Here is a 15,611-nt window from a genome sequence, read left to right as displayed (position 1 = left end):
AACAATGAAATATCAAAAAGGAAAACTTTTTTTAAAATCCACTTTAAATTCACATTAAAAAAAGTTAGTAGTAAACCTGACTGACCGAGGAGGTGAAAAACTTGTATGCTGAAAACAATAAGATGTTGATAAAGGAAATTGAATATGATTTAAAGACATGGCAAGATAGCCCATGCTCTTGGATTGAAAGAATTAATATTGTTAAAATGCCCATACTACCCCCAAACAATCTACAGGTTTAATGGGATCCCTATCAAATAATTTATGACATTTTCCATAGAACTAGAACAAATAATGCTAAAGTTTGTATTGTATCATAAAAGACCCATAATTGCCAAAGCAATCCTGAGGAAAAACAACAAAGCTGGAAGCTCTCCCAGACTTCAGGCAATACTACAAAGCTATAGTAATCAAAACAGCAGGATATTGGCACAAAAAGAGATGTATGTATCTGTGGAACACAATAGAGAGCCCAGAAATAAACTCACATACCCACTGTGAAATTAATCTTAGACAAAGAAGGCAAGAATGAATATACATTGGAGGAAAGATCATCTCTTCAGCAAGTGATGGAGGGAAGACTGGACAGCCTCATGTAAACCAATGAGATTAAAACATTTCCTCACACCATACACAAAAATAAACTCAAAATTGCTTTAAGACTTAAATATAAGACAGAACATTGTAAACCTCCCAGAAGAGAACATAGGCAAAACATTTTCTGACATAAATTGCAGCACTGTTTTCTTAAGGTTGGTCTCCCAAAGCAGTAGAAATAAAAACAAAAATAAACAAATTGGACCTAATAAAACTCAGAAGATTTTGCATAGCAAAGGAAACCATAAACAAAATGAAAAGACAGCCAGCAAACTGGGAGAAAGTATTTGCAAATGATGCGACTGACAGGGGCTTAATTTCCAAAATACACAAACAGCTCATACAAGTCAAGAACAACAAAAGCAACCCAGTCAGAAAGTGGGCAGAAAACCGAAATAGACATTTCTCCAGAGAAGACACATTGATGGCCAGTAGACACATGAAAAGATGCTCAACATCAATAATTAGTGAAAATGAAAGTCACTTAGTCATGTCCGACTCTTTTTGACCCGATGGACTGTATAGTCCATGGAATTCTCTAGGCCAGAATACTAGATTAGATAGCCTTTCCCTTCTCCAGGGGATCTTTCCAACCCGGGGACTGAACCCAGGTCTCCTGCCTTGCAGGTGGATTCTTTACCAGCTAAGCCACAGAGAAATGCAAGTCAAAACTACAGTGAGGCATCACCTCACAGCAGTCAGATTGGCCATCACCAAAAAGTCTACAAACAATTCATGCTGGAGAGGGTGTGGAGAGAAGGGAGGCTTCCTTCACTGTCGGTGGATATGTAAATTGATACAACCCCTATGGAGAACAGTGTAGAGATCCCTTCATCCCAGAGTTTCTAAATGCTTTTATTGTAGACTTTAAAAAGTTTTCCTCCTCAAAGTAATTATGATATCTTTAAGTGCTGGAATATACCACAATCATTAGTTAAATTCTGAGAGTGTCTTAAACATACATTTTAATCAACAGCATATTCAGAATTTCACTAATTATTCACAAATGTGTAGAATTCACTAGAGTAAAATAACAATTTTTAAAATAATGAAAAGACTTAAATACAAAATTGAATGATTCTGTAATAGTCTGGTAGAGGGTCAGCTGTTGTTCAATTAAATGCTAGGGACAGTTTACAAAATGAGATAGTTCATCTCAGTGACCAAATTTTATTTTTGTTTTAAGTCTATGAACATAGAACTCCTACATCATTTCATGAATTTCAAGCTTAAATGTGGTAACTTCTGTTATCAAGGTTAATTGGGAAGTATATTCTACTTTATCAAGGTTCAGGTTAAATAAATGGTTAAAAAATTATATAAAGAAATACATAATACATATAGGATAATAGATTATAATATATCTAGACATATGTATTGGAGAAGGAAATGGCAACCCATGCCAGAATTCTTGCCTGGGAAATCTCTTGGACACAGGAGCCTGGTGGGCTACAGTCCATGGGGTCATAAAGAGTTGGACACAACTTAGCAATTAAATAACACCACCACCCAACACGTATTACACCACCACCATACATGTATACCAACTTTCAAAGAATTTCAATGCCTCAGTATGCAACTAAGCATATTTAACCACAAATAAGTGGTTAAACACTGTCATCATCACATTCTAGAACTAATCTACATGTATGACAGTGTCTCTAAGGAAAAAGGCATATATAATTCTTGCCCGTTGTGTCTAGAACTTTGTTCCTAGAGGATATCGTTACTCCCTGCTCCACTTGCCATCCTTGACCTTAAACAGACAACAGGAGCTAGATTCCCACAGTCTCTACCCAGTAATGATAGCCTCTAAAGCTGGATCATCATTTGAGGATGTGCAGAGCTGAAGGTAAACTCCAGAAGACTGAAAAGCTATGATAGAGTGACCAGAGGTCTTCCTCAAAATTCTAAGGAAATCTGGGTCAGGGAGGATGGAATATTTAAGTACCTGAAGGTAAATTTTCAGCCTGATAAATTAAAGGGTGAGATTATTTACAGAGGAAAAGGATGACAGTGTGTTCCAGGGACATTTGAAGAAACACATTTTCAAGTGTTATGAAATGTAACTCTTTAAATAATTAAAAAAGGCAGAAATTAGCTAAAATGTTATAGCTACTGATGATTTGCAAAAGTAGAAATTTGCATATCCATTTTATTTTTTTAATATAAAACTATTGATTTTTTTTTTTTTAATGTCTCTGCTTTTTTTTTTTTTTATTAGTTGGAGGCTAATTACTTCACAACATTTCAGTGGGTTTTGTCATACATTGATATGAATCAGCCATAGATTTACACGTATTCCCCATCCCGATCCCCCCTCCCACCTCCCTCTCCACCCGATTCCTCTGGGTCTTCCCAGTGCACCAGGCCCGAGCACTTGTCTCATGCATCCCACCTGGGCTGGTGATCTGTTTCACCATAGATAATATACATGCTGTTCTTTTGAAACATCCCACCCTCACCTTCTCCCACAGAGTTCAAAAGTCTGTTCTGTATTTCTGTGTCTCTTTTTCTGTTTTGCATATAGGGTTATCGTTACCATCTTTCTAAATTCCATATATATGTGTTAGTATGCTGTAATGTTCTTTATCTTTCTGGCTTACTTCACTCTGTATAAGGGGCTCCAGTTTCATCCATCTCATTAGGACTGGTTCAAATGAATTCTTTTTAACGGCAGAGTAATATTCCATGGTGTATATGTACCACAGCTTCCTTATCCTATTGATTGTTTTTCACCAGTTTTTATAGAAGGTAAACACTATACAGTTGGATAACATTCTTTTTATTTTTCAAATGCGCAAAACTCTTAAATAGATATTTTACCAAAGTGGGTAAACAGAAGTTAAATAATCACATAAAAGATGGTCACTATCATTAGCCATTATCAAAATGCAAATTAAAGCAAAAGTGAGATTATGCTACACATGTATTTCAATGGCTAGAATTCATATAAAGTAAATCACAATACAATTCAAATTTGGTGCAAAAAAATACAACTCTTTGAATAATTTTCAATGCATGGGCATAATGTTTCTAAAATATATTCCCGATATCTTTAATTAATAATCTTTATAAAAGTATATATTCCTGTTTCCTATAACTAAATCTAATATTCTTCTCCATTTTGGAATTTGTCCTTACGTATTTGTGTGTAGCATAACACCTGATCATAACAAACACCCTCTTCCAACAACACAAGTGAAGACTGTACACATGGACATCACCAGATGCTCAATACTGAATCAGATTGATTATATTCTTTGCAGTCAAAGATAAGAAGCTCTATACAGTCAGCAAAAACAAGACCAGGAGCTGACTGTGGCTCAGATAGTGAACTCCTTATTGCCAAATTCAGACTGAAATTGAAAAAAGTAGGGAAAACCACTAGACCATTCAGGTATGATCTAAATCAAATCCCTTGTGATTATACAGTAGAAATGACAAATAGATTCAAGGGGTTAAATCTGATAGATGAGTGCCTGAAGAACTATGGACAGAGGTTCTTGACATTGTAAAGGAGGCAGTGATCAAGACCATACCCAAGAAAAAGAAATGCAAAAAGGCAAAATGGTTGTCTGAGGAGGCCTTACACATAGCTGAGAAAAGAAGAGAAGCTAAAGCAAAGGAGAGAAGGAAAGATATTCCCATTTGAATGCAGAGTTCCAAAGAACAGCAAGGAGAGATAAGAAAGCCTTCCTCAGTGATCAATGCAAAGAAATAGAGGAAAACAGTAGAATGGGAAAGATCTCTTCAAGAAAATTAGAGATATCAAGGGAACATTTCATGCAAAGATGGGCACAATAAAGGACAGAAATGGTATGGACCTAACAGAAGCAGAAGATAATAAGAAGAGGTGGCAAGAATACACAGAAGAACTGTACAAAAAAGATCTTCATGAGCCAGGTAACCACGATGGTGTGATCACTCACCTAGAGCCAGACATCCTGGAATGTGAAGTCAAGTGGGCCTTAGGAAGCATCACTACAAACAAGGCTAGATGGAATTCCAGTTGAGCTATTTCAAATCCTAAAAGATGATGCTGTGAAAGTGCTGCACTCAATATGCCAGCAAATTTGGAAAACTCAGCAGTAGCCACAGGACTCAAAAAGGTCAGTTTTCATTTCAGTCCCAAAGAAAGGCAATGCCAAAGAATGCTCAAACTACCACACAATTGTACTCATCTTACACACTAGCAAAGTAATGCTCAAAATTCTCCAAGCCAGGCTTCAACAGTATGTGAGCTGTGAATTTCCAGATGTTCAAATTGGATTTAGAGCAATTAGAGGAACCAGAGATCAAATTGCCAACATCCGGTGGATCATCGAAAAAGCAAGAGAATATCAGAAAAACATCTATTTCTGCTTTATTGACTATGCCAAAGCCTTTGACTGTGTGGATCACAGCAAACTGGAAAATTCTTCAAGAGATGGGAATACCAGACCACCTGACCTGCATTCTGAGAAATCTATATGCAGGTCAAGAAGTAACAGTTAGAACTGGACATGGAATCATAGATTGGTTCCAAATCAGGAAAAGAGTATGTCAAGGCTGTATATTGTCACCCTGCTTATATGCAGAGTACATCATGAGAAATGCTGGACTAGATGAAGCACAAGCTGGAATCAAGACTGCTGGGAGAGATATCAATAACCTCAGATATTCAGATGACAACACCCTTATGGCGAAAGTGAAGAAGAACTAAAGAGCCTCTTGATGAAAGTGAAAGAAGAGAGTGAAAAAGTTGGCTTAAAACTCAACATTCAGAAAACTAAGATCATGGCATCTGGTCCCATCACTTCATGGCAAATAGATGGGGAAACAGTAAGAGACTTTATTTTTGGGAGCTCCCAAATCACTGCAGATGGTGACTGCAGCCATGAAATTAAATGATGCTTGTTCTTTGGATGAAAAGCTATGACCAACCTAGACAGCATATTAAAAAGCAGAGACATTATTTTGCCAACAAAGGTCCATCTAGTAAAAGCTATGGTTTTTCCAGTGGTCATGTATGGATGTGAGAGTTGGACTATAAAGAAAGTTGAGTGCTGAAGAATTGATACTTTTGAACTGTGGTGCTGGAGAACACTCTTGAGAGTCCCTTGGACAGCAAGGAGATCCAACCAGATCCTAAAGGAAATCAGTCCTGAATATTCATTGGAGGAACTGATGCTGAAGCTGAATCTCCAATACTTTGGCCACCTGATGCGAAGAACTGACTCATTGGAAAAGACCCTGATGCTGGGAAAGATTGAAGGCAGGAGGAGAAGGGGACGACAGAGGATGAGATGGTTGGATGGCACCACCATGAGTTTGGATGTGAGTTTGAGCAAGCTCTGGGAGTTGGTGATGGATAGGAAAGCCTGGCGTGCTGCAGTGCATGGGGTCGCAAAGAGTCGGACATTACTGAGCAACTGAACTGAACTGATTTGTGTGTAGGAGGTGATACAGGAAATTTGTTCTATAATTTTATAATCTCTACACTAAGAGGAGCCATAATTAACTGGGCAACATTCTGATTACTACGATGTTATTGCTTTTTCACACTTCTGCTGAACCAATAACCCAGATACTGAAAAGATTGAACCTATATGTGAAGAATCAGTTGGGGTAAAGAAAAACATGTAGATCAGTAGTTTAGATTACAAAAGCTTATTCACCCATTTATTCTAGCAGGTCCTAAATTGACATCTCTAACCGCACAATTAGGTTTTCATGAGCAAAGTCTTATACATTGGCCTCTTTTTTTTTAAATAGAAATTTATTTATTTTAACTGGAGGCTAATAACTTTACAATATTGTATTGGTTTTGCCATACATTGACATGAATCCGCCACGGGTGTACATGTGTTCCTCATCCTGAACCATTGACCTCTTAGCTGACACAGTGCAGGGATTTCAACTCTAGGACAGAAGAGGTTCACTAGAAGAAACCTGTAAATGTCCATTTAACTAAGTCTTGCTTGGCTAATTAAAACACATTAGGATTTTTCTAGTTTTCTCTTCTGGGTGGGAAGATTCTTGTTAGTGATGAAATTTTTCCTGTCAGGAGTTTTTCAAATAAACTTCCTTTTATATGTAGTTACAGATATGGATTCAAATACAACTGCTTTTGTTGTCCAATTTAATTTTTTTACATTATGTTTAAATTTTCCAAATAATTACAGAATCAGCTACCTAATTTGAAAGGATAAGGTTTCAGGAAAGTTTCCATTTTACTTGAATTGATTTATTTCTTAGGCTGCTCAGAGTTAGAGCATCCCAGAAACATGGGCTTATTCATGGTTATGAATTGGCATTTTTTTGGCAAATGTTTTTAAAAAAATAAAAACAAGGAAGTGAAAATCATTTACATGTGTTTTATATATATACACACACAAAAAAAACTTCAAATAAAAAAAAAAACCCAAAATTGTCCTTAGGCATATATGAGTTAAACACAAAATCAGATTGAGTAATGACTATGGAGATTTCCTCCAACATTTAGAAAATATGTTCCCTAATGCAGAGGAAATAATGTATCATGTTATCAAATGGCTTTTTCCTGATAAAGGAAGCAACTAAGAAAGCTTTATTTATTTGTTCAAAGTGACCAGAACTATAGACTCAAAAAATAAATAAAAAACAAAAACCAGCACCTCTAATACAACTTCAAAATGAACATATGAGACTTTATCTTCTTTAGAATCTAGTTATTTCTTCATACTAATAAACCAAAAACCAAGACCCACCGTTTATATACATCAGTTTATGTATATATGAAATTATATGTATGACAACGTAGACCACTATTGAGCTTCATTTTCTGGACAAGAATGTCAAGTTAGTCTGTGCATAAGTGGCAGTTACAATCTGAGCACACTTCATCTTTGCTGCTTCTACCAGCACCAAGTCTGCCTCATCTGAATCTTCCCGCCCGCTTCATGAGAAGCATGAATTCTCCACTGCTGTCTGTGCACCAGTTATTTGTTCAGGATCATACCCCTGACACAGCCCTTGATTTGACAGCAGCATCTCTTTTTCTTTGATTCCCTGGCGTCAGATTCACTGCCTGATAAAGATTTTCTTTTTGTACCACCTTTTCTGTACCAGCTGTTGGAGAATTAAGAAGTGTTTCAGTTAACTCTGGGTAATCCGAGTTTCCTTTCAGAGTCCCGATATCATCAACATCTGTATTTCCTTTTCACTTGAGGAGATACCATCTCCCACCCTTTCACTACAAGTCAGTTCTGTCTTTTTCCATCATCAGTTCTTCAGGCTTTCCTCTCTGACTTTTAGTCTTTGCGTTCTGTTTCTTTCCCACGCTTTGCAGTGCAGTTTTATTGGAGGCTGTTGTTGTTGCAAACTGGAAGAGGCGTCGCTCCCCGCCTTCGCGCTGCCCCAGGTGTCCCTGCCGTCCAGTCCTGCACGCCTCGCGCTCGCGCTCCCTTTGATTCTCATGTGTCGGGTGCAGCTACAACCCAGCTACCCTGCAGTGGGGTAGGAGTGGGAGGGCTCCCTGTGGGCCTCACCATCGTCTTTGCCTCAGGCCCCAGCCCTGTCCCCTCCGGCCACGGCACCCCCACAGTGAGGATAGCATCAGTCATTGCAGCTCTCCAGGGGACAGGAAAGCAGAATGGAAGTCTCGCTGGACAAATGTCCCCCATGTGGGGAACGGTAATGAAGGCTCATCTCTGTGCATGAGAGCTCTCCTGATTCCTCCTCACCTATGACCCTCACTTTCACTAGCCTTCTTCCTGAGCTCTCACTCCACAGGCTTGCCCTCCCCTGGTTGTCTTTTTGACTCAGAGGAAAGAAATGCTCACCATGGATTGGACAAAAAGCTGAGGAGTTATCTGCATCTGATACACAGCTGCTCTCCTCTCCTCATCAGGACATCCTTGGTGAACATTTCCTGGCAGATCTGTACCAGACATAACCTGGGGAATTGATTCTCCCTGTCTTTGACCCGGTTTTATCAGGGGACAGCTAGCAATGAAGTGATAAAGGTAAGTGAATACCTAAGGCTACATAAAGCATAACTTAAAAACGTGCATTTTTAGGCTATATCTCATTGCAAGCTAACTGCAGGCTGAAGCTGGTCTTTCCAGCGCATCACCATTCCACTGAACTCCCTCAGTGTTCAGCAGCAGGTTACCGTGAAGAAGTGCAAGAAAAGATGCCATGTGCTTCAGTCAGATTGATAGATTTTCGAAAAATATTTGCACCAGTGAGTTCCCTTTGTGGGAAAGAATCTTTTCAAAGAGCATTGGGTAGGTTTTTGTCTATTTATAAAAGTGGTGGAAGATCAAGTACAGAAAAGCCCCAAAAGCATAAGAAGGAAAATAAAAATCATATTCCACTTCACAGAGACAACCACTGTTAACATTTTGAGAGATTTCTTTTCAGCCATGAGAGATGAGAGAGAGTTACCACAATTGGGATCTTATTTAATTTATGGATGCATTTTTATGCCTTGCTCTTTTCATTTAACACTACATCATTCATTTCATATTCATCAAATGTTAATGGACCACTATCAATCAGAACAACACATGTCTCTGAATACTATGAGCATTTTCTGACAATACTAAATGCTCTTTGAAAAAACATTTTTAAAAGATATAGTATTCCAAAAATTTACTGTTCTATAGCATAATTAAATCATTCTCCAACTTTTGAACGTGTGCGTTATTTCTCTTGTTTTAACACCTTTATTAAAATGTAATTATCTGTTCATATTTAAAGTATGTGTATGTGTCACTCAGTCAAGTCCAACTCTCTGTGACCCCATGGACTGTAGCCCACCAGCTCCTCTCTCCATGGGATTCTCCAAGCAAGAATACTGGAGTGGGGTGCCATCCCTTCCCCAGGGGATCTTCCTGACCCGGAGATTGAACCTGAGTCTGCTGCAATGCAGGTGGATTCTTGACTGTCTGAGCCACCAGGAAAGCCCATATTTAAAGAGTAAAGTTTGCTAAGTTATGACTAATGAATGTACCTATGAAACCATAATCACATTCAAGATAATGAACATATGCTTCACCCACAAAAGTTTTCTTGCTTTCCACTGTAATCCTTCCACCTGCCTCCCCCAGCCCCAAGCCCCATCTCCAGGCAACCTCTGATCTGTTTTCTGATCCTATAGGTTAGTTTGGGTTTTTAGACTATTTTATGAATGGAACAATACACTGTGTGCTCTCTTTTGTCTGACTTCTTTCACTAACCATATTTATTTTGAGATACAGCTATGTTGTACAGACAGCAGTTTGTTTACTTTTATTGCCAAGTAGTATTCCATTGTATGGATATACCACAATTTATTTATCCACTCACCAGTTGATGGGCATTTTTGTTGCTTCCTTTTTTAAAAGATTATTACAAATAAAACTTCCATGAACATTGCATGTATCTTTTTATAGCCATAAATTTCTTTTTCTCTTGGATAGTCTATACAAAGTTCAGTTCAGTTGCATAGTCGTGTCTGACTCTTTGTGCCCCATGGACTACAGCACGCCCGGCTACCCTGTCTGTCACCAACTCTTAGAGCTTACTTGATCAAATTCATTTCCATCGAGTTGGTGATGCCATCCAACCAAAGTATTGACCCGGTTCAAAGTATTGAAATTTCAGCTTCAGCATCAGTCCGATAAATATTCAGGACTGATTTCCCTTAGGATGGACTAGTTGGATCTCCTTGCAGTCCAGGGACTCTCAAGAGTCTTCTCCAACAGCACATTTCAAAGCATCAATTCTTTAGCACTCAGCCTTCTTTATAGTCCAACTCTCACATCCATACATGAGTACTCGAAAAACTACAGCTTTGACTAGATGGACCTTTGTTGGCAAAGTAATGTCTCTGCTTTTTAATATGCTGTCTAGGTTGGTCATAGTTTTTCTTCCAAGGAGCAAGCGTCTTTTAATTTCATGGCTGCAGACACCATCTGCAGTGATTTTGGAGCCCCCCAAAATAAAGTCTCTCACTGTTTCCACTGTTTCCCCATCTATTTGCCATCAAGTGATGGGACCAGATGCCATGATCTTAGTTTTCTGAATGTTGAGTTTTAATCCAACTTTTTCACTCTCCTTTTTTCACTTTCATCAAGAGACTTTTTAGTTCTTCTTCACTTTCTGCCATACAGAAAGCAAAGTCTGCGCAGACTTACACACAAATATTTTTGATTCTGAGGATGAAGTGTCTTTGTCACATGATATGGATGTAGATGTGCATATTTTTAAGAAACTGCCAGACTATTTTTCCAAAGTGGTAGAACCATTTTCATTCCCATCAACAGTTCATAAGAATCCTCCTTGTTCCAGATCCTTGCTAACACCTGGTATGTTCAGTGTGTGCCATTTTGGATACTCTAATAGGAGTATGGTGGTATTACCTTGTATTTTGTGTATCCCTGATGAGTAATAATTTTGAGCATCTTGTTGTATCCTTACTCAGTCTATTGGGCAAATTTGTAAAATCTTCAATCAGGTTTAACCTAAAGTGAGTTTCAGTCACAGAAAAGTACTTCAAATTTTATTTTACTTTTTTGGCTGTGCCACGCAACTTGCAGAATCTTAGTTCCTGGAAAGGAATCAAACCCGGAGCTCAGGCAGAGTGTTGAGTTCTAACCACTGGACCGCCAGGGAATTCACAGAAGAGTGCTTCAAAATGTAAGTTCTTAGAACATTATTTTGTTAATGATACACTTCTGCCATTTTGTCTCACTCCTATTCAAAGCACTGAAGATGGTCTTAGAAACAAAAGATTGATCATATTAATAGATGACTAACAGGTGATGATGGACTTCCCTGGTGGCTCAGAGGGTAAAGCGTCTACCTTCAATGCAGGAGACCTGGGTACAGGTGATGATGATAATTTACAAGTCATCATGTGGACAGCTTCAAAACAAATGTATTTTAAAGAGGAACATCACCTTTCAAACTACCCACCAGCACTTTCTAAAAGACCACAGTTCCCAAGGTCTTGACAATTATCATATTACTCTAAGCCTTTCCTCAGAAATCTCCCCACTTCTTCAAAGTCAGTCCTGTTGAGCAGTTCTGATCACTTCTGGCTCTTTTCCCCCACCCATTTCTTCTTCACACTCTCTGCCCCACCCTGTTTCACCCCCCCTTCCATTCTCTCTCTCAGCAAATGGTCTGTTTCTTATCAAGAAAATAATCTATTGGGTGTGATTTCTACTCCCTTCTTTCCCCCAGTTTACAAACACATCTGCTTTTTCACTCAGGCTTCCCTCCTCTGCCTCATATTGAGAAACACATAATTCTCTTCTTACCTAAGACCAGCACTGCCTCCTCCAGCCTCCATCTTTCTACTCCAAATCTGAGGGCATCTAGTATCAAGTATCTGCCTCTCTCCTTCAAGTCTTATCTAACCATTGACTTCTTTCTTTCTGCATCCATACCTGTTTAAGATTTTTACAGCTTAAGATCAAAATCTTCCTCCATTTTATGTTTTTCTTCAGATAGAGCTTTCCTTCCCTTCAGAGCCAAGCATTCAGAAGACAGATTACTCTACTTCCTCTTCCTCATCTCCTATTCATACCATAATCCCTGCAGTGTGACCCAGTTTACCTCCCGGTCAGTGTTTGCTAAGAATATCAAAGGTTTCCTAACAGTCAAAGCTACTAGACACTCCTCAGCCCTGATCTTTCTTGACAAGATAGCAGTGTTTGACCCTCTTGAGTAACTCCCCTCATTTGGTTTCTGTTTCACAGTTTTTTTATTACTTTTTTTCCCCACAGTTCTTTTAAAATCAACAAAATGGTTTCTGTTATCTGCACCTGAACTCTGAATGATCTAGTGTCCTTCTATATTTTATCCTCCTAAAGGATTAAACCAGCTCTTTGCACTGCCTCTACACAGCATGCTATCTCTTACTTCCCAATCTCTGATCACAGTGTTCTTTTACCTGGAATGCTTTTTCCCTTTAATTTGCCCAGGTTACTTTAGTGAGATGGGAAACTTTGCATGTATTAAAGGAGCTGCCAAGGAACTGTGGTATGTAAATGTGTCAGTCCCTAGGTTTGTAAAGCTAAAGGTTTCTCTGTAATATTTCTCCTAAATTTTTCTTCTATTCCTGATGTACTAATGACAAAATATATCACTTCAAATCACCAATTCAGTATACACCCATGAAACTTTGGCTGATTTCTGATAGCCAACTACCGTCTATTTCTATCTCTTCTTTTTTTAAAAGAAAAAACTACATTTTAAAATTCCACTTCTATTTGTCTATCTAAAATTACTAGAAACAAACCAAAAATGAAAATCTCTGAGAAAGACCCACTCTTTCCTCAGGAATCCATTTTGTATGGTGTTCATGGAAAAGTTCTATAGTACAAAGAGAAAAAGAAGCAATTAGAGGCTTTTTATGAAAATACCAAGATCAAATCTCTACAGCCATGAACTTGAAAGTTTTATTCCTGTTCCAAGCTAGAGCTTTATAGATGAGATAGAGACTGAGAAAAGAGAAATTACATACCTACTACAGTGGTCTTGCATATTTATGACAAAGTTGTATCCCCTAATTCCAGTTAAAGTATCATTTCCACTATTTTTTCAAAACCTTTCTTTGTCAACATTTCCAACACCGATCAATGGTCTGAAAGATTCAGTTTTTAAACTCTTAATTTTGGGGCAGCTGGGAAATGGAGAATTTTTACACAATGCAAGTAAAACCAAAGAACAACATATTCAAAATCTGGAAACCAAATTTATCTTTTCAATTAATTGTTTGTTCTGTCCTAAGTTAGAAGGGAACAGGCCCTGGAGAATTTGTGTATGTTACAGGATAATGCAGTTCAATCTTTTCTTATGTTTCTCCAGAGCCAGTACGGATGGACTTTCAGTTACTGCCTAGATTCAAAGCTGTGCTTCATATGTGCTAAATAAGTTTATGACTTCTCTCATTTCAAGTACATTTTGGGCTTCCCACAAGGATTTCCAAATAAGTACTACTTCTTAACTGAGTTAAAATAGCAGCCTCTTTCTTAACCAAGTGGAAAGAAAGTAAATCTATTTCAGCTAGACCTGTTTTATTACCATTCCCACTCCTAATTTTGAAGCTTTCTGACTAGCCAGATATCAAGACAAGATCCATAATGATTTGTGAACCTCCACAAATTAAGAAACTGGAAAAGCACCAGGGACAGTAACTGGGTACTATCCCAGATGCTAGCAGCCAGTCTCATCCGTGTGGGTCCCTTAGAGAGCCAGGCTTGAATGACCAGGGCTGGTGTGTAGGTCACCATCAGACTCCAAGTCAGATAGCAGTTTTTACAGATCTAGCTACTGTTGCTCAACTTGGTGTCCATGGAAACCAAAAAAAATTGGTTTGTTGCCTAGAGAAGTGGAAAGAAAACCAAGTCATTTGGTTTCTATGCGGTTACCACGAAGCTAAGGAAATTTTTTGGCAAATGATAAAAACAAGGATGGCTAAAGCTACATGATCCCCTTGGTCATTTCTTGATCTTATCAAGAAATATTCTCTACATATATTATTCAAAGATATGAAAATATTCTAAATGAAGGAGTACCAAATTCTTGGGTTATTTGATTCTTGGTTAGATTGGGAACAATTCCTTAAAACAGTGACCAATATATATAACAAAACTGAGTAGGTTAAAAAGTCCCTGGATTCATTATATATGGAAAATGTTTCTCATCTACAAATTCAACAGAGTTCCAAGTACGAAAGAAAAAGCGAGGATTTAATGAGAACAGAGGAGACTTAAACACCTATTCATTAATCCTATGGAAATATTTGTCACTCGTATGTAGCTTTTAGGGAATCAGGTAAAAATAGAACCCTCCTAAGAGTTCAGTCATCTGGACATGGGCCTTTATCTATCGGAACAAGTAAATATGACATAACAGTGGGCAAGGGATTTGTACAATGAAGTCTCTGATAACAGGAATACTGAGGTGACAACTTGGCCCGTGGTGGCATGATTTCACAGCATCTGTTGGCCTGCCGTCAAATAGAAAACAACTTCTGGCAGATTCTCTTTGTCAATGAATGCACAGAATTAGCCAGGCCAAGAAATATGGTATACATGAGTTACAACCACGCGTTGGCCTGACCTCAGCTCTTCAGCATTTATGATAGTCAATGCTGCATTTAGCTTGTCTAAGAATATTTAGGAGAAATACCTATAAAAATTCAGCTTCAGACAGGAAAATAAAAATTGGTTTTATCCATGAGTCACAAGCTAAAATGCACATAGATGCCAAGTAGGGAATGAAAATCAATGTGTGGAAGCAACCAGAAGTGAAACAAGAGTGCTATTGTGACGATAAACACCATTGACACACAGGCTCAGGGTTGGGAAATAAAATGGAGTAATGACCACTGTAGCAAAGCGAGGAACACTTTTTTTTTTTTTTTCATGAAAGGGAACAGTTCCAGTTCCAGTCTAATCATTTGGTGCCACATCTTCAGGTATTTCAAAGGAAGCTAGCTTTCATTTGCTTGCATCTTGCTGGAGTCCCAACAATGATCTATTTATTTAAGGAAAGAATAGTAAAAGGGATGTGAACACAACCACTAGAACAAATTCATAAATCATTAAAATTGCTGTGTGATTTTGTACAAATCACATGAAAAATGTAATTTTATACAAATGTATACCCTGCTGAAAATACATACATGAATGTATACAGACACACATACCCACACTCAGGGTCCACGACTCAGAGATAAAGAAGAGCTGACTTGGTTAGTATACAAAACAGTGAAACATGGGCTCTGAGTCCTTTGGGGATTGAGGACAGTGTTTTCCTGCCTCATGTTCCCAGACCATTTCCTGCATGTGTGTTTTGGCTTTGCATTCGGGATGTAAGTCATCAGGAGGTTACAGCGAAGGAGCACATGTGATGATGGCTGACATCTCCTCTGCCTGTAGAAGAGTTGTCTCTCTATAAGCCATTCTACCTCAGTCATGTTATTTTTTGATCCAATATCTTCCCTTGTTTTCCAGTGCCTGTGAGATAAAGAAAGCCCTGACTTCTGGGTT

The 15,611-nt window shown here is 38.3% G+C and overlaps 1 pseudogene; it reads right to left on the bottom strand.

Annotated features, from left to right (window-relative positions):
* Nucleotides 1–6,437: 6,437 nt before the first annotated feature.
* Nucleotides 6,438–8,183, bottom strand: LOC122438926 (annotated as a pseudogene).
* Nucleotides 8,184–15,611: the final 7,428 nt, after the last annotated feature.

The sequence above is a fragment of the Cervus canadensis genome, chromosome 3 (assembly GCF_019320065.1).
Source record: "Cervus canadensis isolate Bull #8, Minnesota chromosome 3, ASM1932006v1, whole genome shotgun sequence".
In the NCBI taxonomy this organism is placed as follows: Eukaryota; Metazoa; Chordata; class Mammalia; order Artiodactyla; family Cervidae; genus Cervus; species Cervus canadensis.
The sequence above is the reverse complement of the archived record's forward strand: the minus strand, read 5'-3'. Positions and strand labels throughout refer to the sequence as shown.